Raw genomic sequence first — 15,729 nt, 5'->3', positions numbered from 1 at the left:
AAACAAAGATATCATAATATTGGTTTTAAAGTCCTGAAGACTTTGTATAATATATGCTATAAAACTGTCAACTACTTTAGGAAGGAGAAAGAAATTAACACAGAAAAGCAGAAACACCCCTTAAACCAAGTAGGAAGAAAGAGAACTAAACAAGTCCAGGGGCAAAAGGTGAAAGACAAAATATTCAATTCTCTATATATACATCATGAGCTCAGAGTGTGCTTGGTGCTAGTGGAATATAAAACTAGTGAATATGGTCTCTATCCTAAATGGCATTATGGACTTATAGCAGAAACAAGACCCATGACTGGGACATTAGGGGATCCACATGACAGTATATAAAAATGTGCCCACTAGGTACATCTGAGGTCAGATTATGATGAAAGCAGAATGCCAGAGTGAATAGACAGGTGAATAATACAATGAAGACAATCTTTAGAAAGATGAATTCTGGAAGCAGAACGCAAGAGAGTTTAAGAGAAGAGACTGAAGGTAGACGAGTCATAAAGTGCTTGCAGTGAGCCAAATGTGAGAAGAGGAAAGCCTGGACCGTTGTGGTTGCCATGGACACAGAACAATGCTTAAATTTGAGATGCATCATAAAGGAAAAATAGCTCTTCGTTTTATTTGTATAACTTTCCAAGTACATGTGGCTTATTACGGCCTCTTTTATAGAACTCATTGATACAAAATTGCCAGAGATAATATTCTTTACCAAATCAGGGAAAGACACACCACAGAGGAAGTGAAATGCCCCCTGACGTATGAATCCTCCCTCAAAGTTGCTAATTTTGAGGCACTAAATTGGGCTAAAAGATCAATTGGTTTGGACCCTTTCTCTGCGAGGCTAATTATTAATGGAGTACGAACCCTAGTGCTTTAGGCTGAACCAGGCGCAAGTTGATCTGTTAGCACTACTCAACTGTAGGGACACAGTGGTTATCACTGAATGAGCAGTAAGTGAGAATATGTATGGTCTAATAAGCTGCCTTCTCTACAAAAAACATTTTATATGCAGCTCCTTTCCTTAAAATTAAAGAGAGGACAGGACTGGAAAGTTGTTAAGAAGACAAGAGAGAGAGAGAAATAAAGGAGAGAATAGCAATGAGAATAGCAATGACTTAGCATTTATCACTGAGCACATCTAATTGTTCCCATGTCTCCCTGATGGCACCTGGGAAATGCTGTCAGCATCCCCCATGCCCTGCCCTTTCCATCTCAACTGTCACAGACTTGGTTCAAAAAGCCTTCATGATTTCTCTTCTGGACCATCCTCATAGTCTAACTACTCTCTATATTTATTACTTGTCTCTTCACTTTTCCCTTGATCTCTCATGGTCTTCAAAATTTTCTTCTTAAAACACCACATTTAACTACATAACTGTTTGAAGGTAGCCTCTGGCCCACAGATTCAAAGGTTAGCACACAACCTTAACCATAAGACACCCTTCAGACAATCGAGACCTCTCCTGCCTTTCCAATTACATCTGTCACCTTGACACCTTAAGCTCACTGTTCTCATGAAGCTTCTCCCCCAACATGCTGTATTTTGTATTTTCTGGTTCTCACATATGCTGTTCTCATTGCCTAAAATATTCCTTGTCTTCCCTTGCTAATCTTTTTAAGTTTAATTTAAGTAATCTCTACACCCAATGTAGAGCTTGAATTCATGACCCCTAGAGCAAGTCAGATGCTCTTCTGACTGAGCCAGCCAGGTGACCCCCTTGCTAATCAAGACTCAAATGTCAATTTCTCTTCCAAGTCATCCCTATCATTACCTGCCTCCTCTGTCTTTGCACCCTGTCCTGTTTCTTCATTGACCACACAGTAACAACCAATCTGTGGCAATTATTTGCATACCTGTCTTTCCTAATTTATTTGTGAAGTCCTTGACTCAACTACAACATATTCATCTTGGCATTTCCACTACCCAACAGCTCTTGGTCACGGTGGTTGCAGATTATTTAAATAAATATTGAGTAAATAAATGAATAACTGATGCTCAAATGAAGAAGTTAGTTATAAATGGAATTAAAATAGGAGCTTAAGGGCAGCCCCCGTGGCGCAGCGGTTTAGTGCCGCCTGCAGCCCAGGGCGTGATCCTGGAGACCCTGGATCGAGTCCCACATCAGGCTCTCTGCGTGGTGCCTGCTTCTCCCTCTACCTGTGTCTCTGCCTCTCTCTGTGTCTCTATGAATAAATAAATAAAATCTTTAAAAAAAATAGGAGCTTAATTTTTAAAAAGACCTTTATTACACTAGGGGATTGTAAGTATCTCTTTTATTTAATATCTGAATTAGTAAAAAGAAAGGTCAAAAAGAAAGCAAGTGCAGTATCTATGGATTTCTAAAAGAAGAGAGGGAAAATGCTAACACATAGTAAAACAGTGTAAAAGCCATAAGAAAATAAATAAAACTCAAATTATTTAGCAATATGCTATGACTCAGTAGTTCCTTCAGAAACAAATAAATTTGACTTGGGGAGTGTGGCGGCTCTCATCATTAGACAGGTTAGTTCTCTGGAGGTAGATCAATGGACAAATGGATAGACACTTTGGAAGTCCATTTGGAAGGACACAAACCGAAGCCCAGAAGTCATTGTTTTAGTCTGGACTTTAGTACATAAAATACATTGAGGAGGGGAGTGTTAAATTAAAAAATATCTTCCATTTCACATGGAAACAAAATGTAAGTGTTGATGGAAGTAGTAACTTACTTGGCTATAAGTAATCAGTATTGCAAAATCCAATCATTAAAGTTCTCAAACAAAGGTTTCTAAACAATGCTGACATGTGCCCAAAGTTACATTAACATAAAATACACCTTTAAGAAAACATCTGATTGGCAAGTTGATTTGTCCAAGAGGGCAATACTCAAAATTTACTAATAACAGGACTGAAAGCACAATCAAGAAAATGACAAGGAAATCACCATGGCAGATAGAAGACACTTCCACATGTCCCCCTATAACTATTACATTTAGATAAGATAAAAACTGCAAGTAAATGGGTAAGATGTTTGAAATGAAATTAGCCAGGCTAGATAAATTAAGCAAAGAATTGCATTCCCGTTTGTTTTATATTTACATATGGTTTTTCTTTCTTCCTTTCCTATGAATGAAAGTTGATACATCTAGCCAAACATCAAGAACTTAAAGTCTAATATGTAAGTATTTCACTGTATATAAGACAATGGGGCCTGAGAGCAGGTGTCACCACTACAAGGCTTACAGTCTGCGCATAATAGTGGAGAAGCAGTATAGTCTGTATGGTCAGCACTTGAATAAACGTGTTCAAGAGCTTCCCCAGGCCCTGAATGGTCTTGTGCTTAACGGAGGCATTATTCCTTTAGCTCATTAAATACCAATGTCAGCTTTGTTGTCTTTGCTCTGAAATGAGAACACATTATTTTCCAATAGGAATATGCCAACTATAACTGTGCTCAGCAGGAATTTCTTTGATTTCTTCTATTTACCTAAAATTGCCTAAACCTAGCATAAAATGCCAAGTCATGATAACTACAATTTACATATACATATGTATATTTTTATATTTACTGAAATTGCCTATTTTATTAAAATGGTAGCTGAGTTAAAAACTAACTTTAATCTAAAAGTAAGACTTAAAAAAATAAATAAATAAAAGTAAGACTTAATTCTCTGTTTTAAAATCACTTATCTGTTAACAGTATATTTTTTGAAATACTGCAGTATGTTCTCTACAAAAAGGAAGAAGAAGAAAAACTTTCTAATAGCCTCTTAAATATCAGCAAGAACAAAATGGGTCCTATTTGAAATACGCCATCTTCCATTATTTTATAATTAAGGAGGAGGCATTTATAATTTAATAATTAAGAATAGATTTTTTTAAAAAAAGAATAGATTGACTGGTAACCTCCTTTCCAAGGCTGATCATTTAAAATGGAGCTGGCTCAAGCACCTAAGAGCTTGCAGAACACGTAAAAGCCCAGTTGCATATAAGCATCTACTCGACTCCCCACTACCTCACTGCCCCCCACCTGCTCCCTACCTTCTTCCATCTCCAGACTGCCCTCTTTACACTTATTTTCATTTGCTTTCTTGACAGTTCTGTCTATTCTTGGCTTTGTACTCAGGTTCTTCAAACTCATCCTAGGCCAGCCTTACTGGATGGCCCATGCCCATCTTGGTGATGCCCTTCAGTTCATCTGCTCAACTCTCAAACTTTATGAGTGTATTACCATCTCAGATAGATAACTCACTACCAGTCCCACACCTGCTGGAATCAGCCTCTCCCACTTCCTGCCACAAGAGGGAGAGATCTCAGACTAGTAATGTCAAAGAAAGAAATCTGAGATAAGGTACATATAACAAATTGATGAAGAAAGCTAAAGAGAAAGGATAAGATAGTAAAAGTAGTCAAGTCTGTAATTATTCAAATAAATGAGAAAAAATACCAAAGATGCAAAGATGTGCATCTCACACTCAATTTATCAACAGAAAATGGTGGCACTAAATTTCAAACTGAGAATTAACAGATTTGAATGTCTATTGTAATTCTATTTAAATGTCTCGTGTATCAGGAATAAACGAATTTAATGATGTCACTAAAGTTATTCAGTGAATAACTGACTCAGGAAGAGCCAGCAATGTGTTTAGATTCCTTATCTGGTATTCCCTCACACCCCCACTCCAATATACTATACCTGCAAAAAGTCTAATCTTTCCTATAATGCAAAGTGCCACCCACACAGAGTTGCAGAGCAGACCCAGCGCACAGTAACAAATGAACAAATTAGTTTCAAAGAACTTCCCTTAAATTCTTTACGTAGCACTTAAGTAAAATAAAGCAGATATTTAAAAGCACTTACTTTAGCATGTAAGCTGTAACACATCAGTATTTTCCTGAGAGATATCCCTATTGAAGACTGTAACACAGGAAGGTAAATGATGACCAGAGGTTAGGTGTGAGCTGGACTTGAAAACATATGTAGACTTAGAAAGGCTGAAAGGCTATTTCCATACAGAAAGCAGACAAGCCCAAGGTGTGCATGGCTAATCTTGAGTTCACTTCCAGTTTAGCTGGAGTAGAGGAGTAGAGATTCATGATGAAGTTAGAATCATCCATGTGAATATAGTATGGACAATTTCCAGGAAAAGACTAAGGCATGTGAATTCTATTCCAATCTTTAGGAGTTAATAAATTCTATTAAATACAGAAGAAAAGGGATGGAAACAGTGTCTAAAACTGTACTAAACACTGGTAATTTTAACTGAGGGAAATTTTTTTCCATGCACAATTTTTTTAAAAAGATTTTATTTATTTATTCATGAGAGACACACAGAGGCAGAGACACAGGCAGAGGGATAAGCAGGCTCCCTACAGACAGCCTGATCAAAACTCGATCCCAGGACTCCAGGATCATGATCTGAGCCAAAGGCAGACACTCAAACACTGAGCCACGCAGGTGCCGCCTTTCCATTCATGATTATTTAAATTGAAAAAAAAATAATTTAGGAAAATGGGACTTTTGTACTCAAAGGAGTTTTTGGCATACATAATCAATGTGAAAAGACCTGCATTTACTATATAAACGATTTAACAAATATTAATCTAAAGAAGCAAGGATTAGTGTGGTTTCTTTCTCTCCAATATAAAACATGAAAACAAGGATAGATCATTAGGGAAAAATCAAAACTACTTCAAGTATTGCTTAAGATGAAGTGCAATCTACTTATATACAACAACTAGAAAAAGGATGAGGTTAATCCTTTGGCCTTTTGCTACTCTGTGCATCAATCCTGGAATTAGGGACGACTGCTGAACATGCAGAAATGCACTTGCCACTCGGGCAGATAAAAAGAAAGCTTCATACTGTCTTTAAGAAATAATCTAATGGGAGAATGCAGGACATACCTATATGAAAGCTCTTAATAAAATGAAACACAGTATGTTAGTGACAAAGTGAATGATACACTTTGTAATTGCAGCAGATGTTCATTCATGTTCAGGCAGAAGGAGTCAGGAACCATCCTTTAAAGGGGGTAGGAAAAAAAAATAAATAAAGGGGGTAGGGTTTGAGCCATAAGTACATGGGGGCTAGGAAGACTGTATAAATAAAGAAAAGGAGGCATGATATATAGAATTAAGTTGCTTTCAGAATATAGTGCTAGGGTTTAGCTCAGAGACTTTAATGGGAGAATGAAAAAAGTTAAGATAGTGTAATCATCAAGAACATGATGTACAGATATGCAGATCACTGTCTCTGTAAATGACACCCCTATGAAGCTGTGCTGTACGATACATAAGCTGCCTTATCCACACATCAATAGTGACAATAAAAAAAGAAATATCAAAGGCCACTGAAGATTTTATATAGGGTGGCTGAAAAAATAAAATTGGAACTTGAGCTAGAACAAAATTTAGGAATTATTTTCTTTGGAAAGTGAATTCACACAATGCAAAAATGCAAAAGGCCCAAAGACCATCCACTGCTAAAACCTGAGAAGGAAGAGGAACCTATCAAAAGGATGGGCAGAAAAGCAAGGAACCTCAAGAATCCATAACTGTGGAAGAACAGAGGGGTACATATTACAGAATACTAACTAGAGAATTTTGACTAGATGGGGGTAAATTGTGAAAACATCTTTTCTTCTATTAATCTTACGCTGTTTTTCTCAGCAGCTTCTATGTCTTAAGATACAAGACATACCGCTTTGTTCAAATGTTAGAACTTAGTACCCCTATGACCATGATTCTAGTTCCTCTAGTTAATGAGTTTCAAGTTGCAAAATAAAATGTATTGTGAAAAGAGTACTCTTTAACAGATAAAGTGCTAATCAGATGATCTCGGTCTTCTTGAAGTGAGCTTTGACAGTTTGTGGTTTTCAGATTTGTCCATTTCATCCAAGTCATCAAATTTATTGCCATAAAGCTGTTCAGAATGTTCTCTTATTATCCTTTGTAATGTTTGTAGAATCTGTTAGTAATATGCATCTTCTCTCTTGCTTTCCTGGTCTGCTTAGAAGTCTTATTGTGTACATATATGTTTATCATCTTGTATTGTTTATTTGTTTGACCTACTCTTTTCTCTTTTTTCCTTTTTTTCTCCTTTCAGGTTGAATTTTTTTATGGTTCTATTTTACTTCCTTTGTTGGCTTATCAGCTATAACTCTGTTTTGCTATTTTAGTGGTTGCATTAGTGTTGCTTTAACTTATCACAGTTTGCCTTCAAGTGGTATTACACATTTCACATTTAGCTTAAGTGCCTTACAATGAATGGCATACTACCGTATCTTCCCTCTTGCCTTATATTTTATTGCTGTCACACATTTCTAGTTTATATATGCTATACACTCCATAACACATTATTATTTTTGTTTAAATAATGAATTATATATTTTAGAGATATTTAAACAAAAAGAAAAAAGTCTTATCCATTTACCCATATAGTTACCATTTGCAGTGTTCTATATTTGTGTAGAACACATTCCTATTTCTATCAAGTATCATTTTCCTTCAGCCATAGGCTTTCCTTTAACATTTTCAGTAATTCTTATCTGCTAGAAATGAATTCCTTCAAGTTTTACATGTCTGTAAAACTATTTTGTCTTACTTTTGTAAAGACATTTGTGTTTTTCAATTTTTTTTTTTCTGTTCTACTGCCTTTAAAAAAAAAAGATTTTATTTATTTATTTGAGAAAGAGCTGGGGGGGGTGGTGGAGAGCGCGCACAGAGGCAAGGGACAGAGGAAAAGGGAGAAGCAGACTCCCTGCTGAGCAGGAGTCTGACCTGGGGCTCCATCTCAGGACCCTGGAATCATGACCTGATCCAAAGGAAAACATTTAATTAACTGAGCCACCCTGGTGCCCTGCTGTCCTAATACCTTATTGCTTGTATTGTTTTTAAGGAGAAATCTGCTATAATACTCTGTTCTGCTATAGATACTGTGTCTTTTTTGCTTTGACCACTTTTAAGATTTTCTTTTCATAACAGGTTTTGAACAGTTTGATTATAATATGCCTCAGTGTAGTTTTCTTCATATGTCTTTTGCTTGGAATTTATTGAACTTTTGGGATCTATGCATTTATAGTTTTCATCAAATTTGGGAAAACATCAGCTACTATTTCTCCAAATGGTTTTTCTGCCCTTTTGCCCTTGCCTCTTCTTCAAGGACCCCAATTACATATGCAGGAGGCCTTCTGAAATATCATAAAACTAGTTAGTCCTTTCTTTTTTAAAATTCTTTTTTCTCAGGACACCTGGGTGGCTCAGTGGTTGGACGCCTGCCTTCAGCCCAGGGCGTCATCCTGGAGTCCTGGGATCTAGTCCCACATAGGGCTCCCTGCATGGAGCCTACTTCTTTCTCTGTCTGTGTGTCTATGCCCCCTTCTCTCTGTGTCTCTCATGAATATATAAATAAAATCTTAAAATTTTTTTTTCTCTTTGCATTTAAATTTGAATGGTTTCAGTTGGTGTGTCTGCAAGTTTGCTAATCTTCTGCAATGTCTTATCTGCCATTAATCCCATTCACTATATTTCAGTTTTTTGATCAATGGTATTTCTTATTTTTATTATTTTTCATCATAGTAAGTGTACTCTTTAAACCCCATTCCTTATTTCATTCATTCCCCCACTCACCTCTCCTCTGGTAACCATCAGGCTGTTCTCTATATAGTTAACAGTCTGTTTCTTGGTTTGTCTATCTGTCTCTCTTTCTCTTTCTTTCCCCTTGCTCCTTTGTTTCTTAAATTCCACATATGAGTAAAATCACATGGTATTTGTCTTTCTATGAGTGACTTATTTCACTTAGTATTATACTCTCTAATACCATCTGTGTTGTTGCCAATGGCAAGATTTCATTCTTTTTATGGCTGAATAATATTCCATTTTATGAATATATATATATATTCATATATATATATATTCCACATCTTTATCCATTCATCAATTGATGGAACACTTGGCTTGCTTCCGTATCTGAGTTATTGTAAATAATGCTGCAATAAATGTTAGGGTGCATGTATCTCTTTGAATTAGTGTTTTGGTATTCTTTGGATAAATACCCAGTAGTATGATTGATGGGTCATAAAGTAGTTCTATTTTCAACATTTTCAAGGACCTCCATATTGTTTTCCACAGTGGCTGCAGTAGTTTGCTTTCCCACTGATAGTGTAAGAGAGTTCCTTTTTCTTCACATCCTTGCTGATAGTTGTTTTTGTCGTTAATTTAGCCATTCTGATAGGTATAAGGTAAATCTCATTATAGTTTTCACTTGCATTTCCCTTTTTAAATTAATTAATTATTTATTTTTAATTTTTTTTTTTTTTACTTGCATTTCCCTTACGATAAGTGATGATGAGGATCTTCTCATGTGTCTCTCGGCCACCTGTATTTTTTTTTTTTTTTAAGATATCCTTTATTTTAGAGAGAGAGAGAGAACATGTGCACTCCACAGTGGGTGAGGGGCAGAGGGAGAAAATCTCAAGTAGACTGTTGCTGAGCATGGAGCCCAAGGGTCTCATAACCCTGAGATCTCACAACCCTGAGATCACGACTTGAGCTGAAATCAAGAATCAGACACTCAATCGAAGAGTCACCCAGGCATCCCCATCTATATGTCTTCTTTGGAGAAACGTCTGTTCATGTCTTCTGCCCTTTTTAAATTAGATTGTTTTCTGGGTATTGACTTTTATAAGTTCTTTAGTTATTTTGGATACTAACCCTTTATTGGATATGTCACCAGCAAATATCTTCTCCCATTCAGCAGGTTGCTTTTTAGTTTTGTTGATTGTTTCCTTTGCTGTGCAGAAACTTTTTATTTTGATGTAATCCCAATAGTTTAGGATTAAAAACATTTTTTTAAAGATTCTATTTATTTATTTGAGAGAGACAGTGAAAATAAAAGAGAGCATGAGCAGGGGGAGGAGCAGAGGGAGAAGCAGACTCCTTGCTGAGCAAAAAGACTGACACAAGGCTCAATCCCAAGATCATGACCCAAGCTGAAGGCATATGCTTACCTGACTGAGCCATCTAGGTACTCCCTAATAGTTTACTTTTGCTTTTATTTCTCTTGCCTCAGGAGACATATCTAGAAAAATGTTGCTACAGACCATGTCAGAGACATTATTGTCTGTGTTCTCTTTGAGGATTTTTGTGGTTTCAGGTGTCACATTTAGATCTTTGATCCATTTTATGGAAGAAAGTGGTTGAGTTTCATTCTTTTGCATATATGTATTTCCCCAATACCATTTGTTGAAGAAACTATTTTTCCATTGGATATTCTTTCTTACTTTGTCAAAGATTAATTCACCATGTAATTGTGGGCTTATTTTGGGGTTTCCGATTCTGTTCCATTGACCTATGTGTCTATTTTTGTTCCAGTACCATACTGTTTGAATCACTACAGCTTTGTAATATAACTTGAAATCTAGAATTATGATACCACTAGTTTTGTTTTTCTTTTTCAAGATTGCTTTGGATATTTGAGATCTTTTGTGTTTCCATATAAATTTTAGGATTGTTTGTTCTAGTTCTGTGAAAAATGCTATTGGTATTTTATAGTAATTGCATTAAATCTGTAGAATGCTTTTGGTAATATAGAAATTTTAACAATATTTGTTCTTCTAACCCATTTCTTTGTGTCATCTTGAATTTCTTTCATAAGTGTTCTATAATTTTTAGAGTGCAAGTCTTTTACTTCTTTATGTTTATTTCTATATATTTTATTGTTTTTGGTGCAATTGTAAATGGGACTGATTCCTTAATTTCACTTTCTGCTGCTTCATTACTAGTGTATAGGAATGCAACAGATTTCTGTACATTGATTTTGTATCCTGTGACTTTACTGTATTCATTTCTCAGTTCTAGTAGTTTTTTTGGTGGAGTCTTTAGGGTTTTTTATATAGAGTACCATGTTATCTGCAAATAGTGAGAGTTCTACTTCTTCCTTACCAATTTAAATGCTTTTTATTTCTTTATGATGTCTCATGTCTTTATGCTATGGTGAGAACTCCAGCACTATGTTGACAAAAGTAGTAAGAGTGGACATCTTTGTCTTTTTCCTGACCTTAGGGGAAAAGCTTTCAGATTCATCATTGAGTATGATGCTGGCTGTGGGTTTTTCATATAAGGCCTTTATTATGTTAAGGTATGTTTCCTCTATACCTATTTTGCATAGGATTTTTATCATGAATGGACGTTGTACTTTGTCAAATGCTTTTTATGCATGTATTGAAATGATTATATGGTTTTTATCCTTTCTCTTATTGATGTGACATATCATGTTGATTGTCTTGTGAATACTGAACCACTCTTGCATCCTGGAATACATTCCACGTGATCATGGTATGTGTTTTTTTTTTAATGTATTCTAGATTCAGTTTGATAATATTTTTTTCATTTATACTCATGAGAGATATTGGCCTGTAGTTCTCTCCTTTTTGTGGTATCTTTTTTTAAAGGTTATTTATTTTTTTAATAATCTCTATAACCAACAAGGAGTATAAACTCACAACCCTAGATGAAGAGTCACACATGCTCTTCTGACTGAGCCAGCCAGGCACTCCTGTGGTGTCTTTATTTGGTTTTATTAACAGGATGATACTGACCTCCCAGAATTAATTTGGGAGTTTTTCTTCTTCCTGTATTTTCCGGAATAGTTGAAGAAGAATAGGTAATAATTCTTTAAATGTTTGGTAGAATTTACCTGTGAAGCCATCTGGTCCTGGATTTTGTCTTTTTGTGAGTTTTTTTTATTACTAATTCAATTTCATTGCTGGTGTTTGGTTTGTTCAAATTTTTTATTTCTTCCTCCTCTAGTTTTGGTAGGTTATATGTTTCTAGGAATTTATCCATTTCTTCTAAGTTGCCCAATTTGTTGGTAAACAGGTTTTCATAGCATTCTGTTATAAATGTTTTTATTTCTGCAGTGTTATTGTTATTTCTCCTCTTTCATTAGTGACTTTATTTATCTGTGTCCTCTCTGCTTTTGAGTCTGGCTATAAACTTCAGTTAGGCTATAAACTTCTCTTTTATAACCACTTTTGTTGCATCCCAAAGGTTTGCATCAAGTTTTCTTTTCTTTTTTTTTTTTTAAGATTTTATTTATTTATTCATGAGAGACACAGAGAGAGAGAGAGGCAGAGACACAGGCAGAGGGAGAAGCAGGATCCATGGGGGGAGCCCAACGCGGGACTCGATCCCAGGTCTCCAGGATCAGGCCCTGGGCTGAAGGCGGCACTAAACCGCTGAGCCACCTGGGCTGCCCCTGGACCACCGTGTTTTCATTTTCATTTGTTTCCATGTACTTTTGATTTCTTCTTTGATTTCTTATTTGACTCATTCATTCTGTAGTAGCATGTTATTTAACCTCCATGTATATGTGCTCTTTCTAGATTTTTTTCTTGCATGTGATTCCTAGTGTCAGAGTTGTTGTGGTCAGAAAAGCTGCATGGTATAACTTCCTATTTTTTTTTAATTTGTTAAGATTTGTTTTCTGGCCTAATATGTGATTTCTTTGGAGGATGTTCTATCTGAACCTGAAAAGAATGTGTATTGTGCTCTTTTAGGATGGACTGTTATGAGTATGTCTGTTAAATCCATTGGTCCAGTGTGTCATTCAAAGCCACTGTTTCTTGTTGATTTTCTCTTTGAATGATCTGTCCAATGATATAAGTGGGGTAATTAAAGTCCTCTATTATTTCCTTTATGTTTATTATTAATTGCTTTATTTTTGGGAGCTCCCATGTTGGGTGCATAAATATTTATAATTGTTATAACTTCTTACTGGATTGTCACCTGTATTATTATACAGTGTCCTTCTTTATCTCTTGTTACAGTCTTTGTTTTAAAATCTAGTTTGTCTGATATAAGTATTGCTGCCTCAGCTTTCTTTTGACATCCATTTGCATGATAAATGTTTCTCTATCCCCTCACTTTCAATCTGCAGGTGTCTTTTGGTCTAAAATGAGTCTCTTGTAGGGAGCATACAGATGGGTCTTGTTTTTTGTTTGTTTGTTTTTTTAATGTGTTCTGTCACCCTATGTCTTTTGATTAGAGCATTTAGTTCATTTACATTAAATTAAATTACTTTAATTACATTAAAGTAACTACTGATAGATATGTATTTATTGACATTTTGTTACTTTTTTTGTGGTTGTTTCTGTAGATTTTTCTCTCTCTTCTCTTGCTCACTTTCATGGTTTGTTGGCTTTCTTTAGTGATATACTTGGATTCCTTTCTCTTTATTCTTTGCATATCTATTATTGGTTTTTGATTTGTGGTTACCATTAGGTATGTAAGTAACATCTTCTGCATATAGCAGTCTATATGAAGTTGATGGTCACTTAAGTTTAAACCCATTTTTTACTCCTCTTCCCCACCACATTGTAGGTATATGGTGTCATATTTTATGAATCTTTTTACTTTATGAATCTCTTGACTGGTTTTATTAAAATATTTTATTTATTTGAGAGAAAGATAGCAAGAGAGAGCACAAGCAGTGCGGAGGGGAAAGAGAGAGGGAGAAGCAGGCTCTGTGCTGAGCAGCCCACATGGAGCTGGATCCCAGGACCCTGGCATCATGACCCAAGCCAAAGGTAGATGCTTAACTGACTAAGCCACCCAGGCACCCCTCCTTGACTAATTTTTATAGATGTATTAAATTTCTACTTTTTTGTGTGTTTTTTACTTTTCATAGTTTCCTTATGGTTTTTCCTTTCTTTTTATGTTTTAAACTTTTTAAAAATATTTTATTTATTTAATCCTGAGAGAGAGAGAGAGACAGGCAGAGGGAGAAGCAGGCTCCATGCAGGGAGCACGACGTGGGACTCAATGCCGGGTCTCCAGGATTACGCCCTGGCCTGAAGACGGCGCTAAACTGCTGAGCCACCCGGGCCACCCTAAACTTTTTTTTTTTTTAAGATTTTATTTATTTATTCATGAGAGAGACAGAGACATAGGCAGAGGGAGAAGCAGGCTCCATGCAGGAAGCCCGACATGGGACTCGATCCCAGGACTCCGGAATCATGCCCTGAGCCAAAGGCAGATGCTCAACTGCTGAGCCATCCAGGTGTCCCTGGTTTTTCCTTTCTATTCAAAGGGTCTCTAATATTACTTGTAGGGCTGGTTTAGTGGTCATGAACTTGTTAATTTTTGTTGGTCTGGGAAATACTTTATCTCTCTTTCTATTATGAATGATTTCCTTGATGATACAGCTTTTTCCCATTCAGCACTTTGAATATATCATGCCATTCTCTTCTGGCCTACATAGTTTCTGCTGAAAATCCACTGAGAACCTTATGGGGTTTCCCTTGTATATAACTGTCTTTTCTTGCACTGTTTAAAAATTTTTTTATCACTAATTTTTGCCATTTTAATGACTATATGTCTTGAAGTGGATCTCCATGGGTTGAATTTTTTGGGGGAATCTCTGTACTTCCTGGATCTGGATATCTGTTTCCTTCCCCAGATTAGGGAAGTTTTCAGTTATTATATCCTCAAATAAATTTTCTGTCTCCTTTTCTCCCTCTTCTTCTTCTGAGATTCCTAAAATTCCAGTGTTATTATACTTGATGAGTTCTGTGAGACTAATCTCTATTTGTATAATTTTCTTTTCTGAACCTTGCTTAGGCTGGTTACTTTTCACTACTTTGTCTTCCTGGTTGTTAATTTGTTCCCCTGATCCATTTAACTTGCTATTTACTCCATCAAGTGTATTTTAAATTTCATTTATTGTGTTCTGGATCTCTGATTGGTTTATTTTTATCTCTGTGTTAAGGATCTCACTGATGTCTTCTACTCTTTCTCAGGTCCAGTATCTTTATGATCATTGCTTATTTATTTATTTTTATTTTTTAATGTCTACACGCAATGTGGGGCTCAAACTCAAAACCCCAAGATCAAGAGTCACATGCTCTTCTACTGAGCCAGCCAAGTACCCCTAGGATCATTATTTTAAATTTTTTATCAGACATATTACTTATGTCTTTTTTGCCTAGGTCTCTTGCTGTGGTTTGGTCCTGTTCTTTCATTTGGGATATATTTCTCTGTCTTCCTATTTTGCCTAACTCTCTGTGTCTGTTTCCATGTATTAGCAAAGTCAGCTACTTCCCCTGCTCTTAAGGACAATAAATAGCTTTATGATGAAGAGGTCCTGTAGTGCCTGGTAGTGTAGTGTTCCCAGGGCCTGGCACTTCAGGGAGTATCTCCTTTGTGTGTTGCATGTTCTGGGCTGTTGGATCTTGGTCTATTTTTCTTTCAGTCCAGTTGTCTGCAGAGCCTCTCTTTGACTATTATGGGCAGTATTTGGTCCCCAGGAGGAGTAGGGTACTTTTTAAAAAGGCACACGGTAGTTTGCTTGTGAAATGAGACCTGTTTCCTCCACTGTTGGAAATGAGGTCAGGAGATATGGTGTTGGCAGGATTTGTAGCAGTCTGCAGGAGGGGGCCTGCAGTGCCAAGAGCATGACTGGGAAGGGCAGATTGCTGAAGTGTGGAGGTGTGTGGTGGGGGGTATAGATGGAGAGGCTTGGTGCAAGCAAGTTAGGTAATGAGTGCTACTGGCTCCCACAGGTAGCCATTGTTTATGCTGGGGAGCAGCAGAGGGAAATGGCACCTACCAGCTCCTTTGTTCCTGGAGGGGTCTCCCAATGATCCCTATCTCTCTACGCCATGCTCTGAGATGAACAAATCACTCTCCCTCCAGTCTACTGCTGGTGCTATGCTGTACGTGCATGGGCTTTTTGTCTTGCT

The 15,729-nt window shown here is 36.5% G+C and overlaps 1 protein-coding gene across 7 annotated transcripts in view; it reads right to left on the bottom strand.

Moving 5' to 3' along the window:
* The window catches only part of RABGAP1L (RAB GTPase activating protein 1 like), a 735,225-nt gene that overhangs the window by 174,337 nt on the left and 545,159 nt on the right, over positions 1 to 15,729 (bottom strand). The window lies entirely within an intron of this gene.

This window comes from Canis aureus, chromosome 6, assembly GCF_053574225.1.
Source record: "Canis aureus isolate CA01 chromosome 6, VMU_Caureus_v.1.0, whole genome shotgun sequence".
NCBI lineage: Eukaryota > Metazoa > Chordata > Mammalia > Carnivora > Canidae > Canis > Canis aureus.
The sequence above is the reverse complement of the archived record's forward strand: the minus strand, read 5'-3'. Positions and strand labels throughout refer to the sequence as shown.